The sequence below is a fragment of the Colobus angolensis genome, unplaced genomic scaffold (genome assembly GCF_000951035.1).
Source record: "Colobus angolensis palliatus isolate OR3802 unplaced genomic scaffold, Cang.pa_1.0 Scaffold309, whole genome shotgun sequence".
Taxonomy (NCBI): domain Eukaryota; kingdom Metazoa; phylum Chordata; class Mammalia; order Primates; family Cercopithecidae; genus Colobus; species Colobus angolensis.
Window position 1 is genome coordinate 3,131,507 of NW_012116366.1, and position 302 is coordinate 3,131,808.

General features: G+C 43.0%; 1 protein-coding gene across 2 annotated transcripts in view; it reads right to left on the minus strand.

Moving 5' to 3' along the window:
- The window catches only part of CLHC1 (clathrin heavy chain linker domain containing 1), a 72,587-nt gene that overhangs the window by 70,809 nt on the left and 1,476 nt on the right, over positions 1-302 (minus strand). The window lies entirely within an intron of this gene.

Consider the following 302-nt stretch of genomic DNA (forward strand, 5'->3'; position numbering starts at 1 on the left):
GCAGATCAAGAGGAAGCAGCAAATGAGCCTGGAAAAGAGCCTCCAGGGTGGCAGAAAAACTGAAAGAGGTGAAGTCAGGTAAAGAAAGGGTTTCAGAAAGAGATGGAATGAGCAAATGTGTCAAATACTGCTGACAGATCAAATAAGATGAAATGACCATTGAATTTAGCGACATGGAGGTCATTAGTGACTATTATAAGAGCTAGCCCATCAGAATGGTGGGGACAAAAGCCTGACAGGAGTGGGTTCAGACAACAGAAGGGAAAGATTAGAGACAATGTGTACAAGCAACTCTGGGAAAT